The following is a 337-nucleotide window of genomic DNA, read 5'->3' as shown; positions in this document are numbered from 1 at the left end:
CTTCTCACATACCCACAGTCTTAGTAAGGCCACGTTTAGAAACAACGATGATAGATAAAGAAAAAAAAATACGAACAGGTCACGGCGTGAGCTCCTTAGACGACAATGTTTCTGATTGGTTAATCCGGCAATGCGATAATCCGACAATTCGCTAATCCGGCAATGCGATAATCCGGGTTAATAAGGGTAAATCCCCCCCACCTGTCTGTACATCCGGGATCTCCGTTTTAAGCGAATTTATTTATGCAAATGAAGAGATATTGTATTGCGTGAATTTATTTGATGTAAATTGAAGAGGAGTGAGTGAAACGAGAGTACGTTGGTTGGTGAAAGTATC

Source organism: Penaeus monodon, chromosome 29 (genome assembly GCF_015228065.2).
Source record: "Penaeus monodon isolate SGIC_2016 chromosome 29, NSTDA_Pmon_1, whole genome shotgun sequence".
Taxonomy (NCBI): domain Eukaryota; kingdom Metazoa; phylum Arthropoda; class Malacostraca; order Decapoda; family Penaeidae; genus Penaeus; species Penaeus monodon.
The sequence above is the reverse complement of the archived record's forward strand: the minus strand, read 5'-3'. Positions refer to the sequence as shown.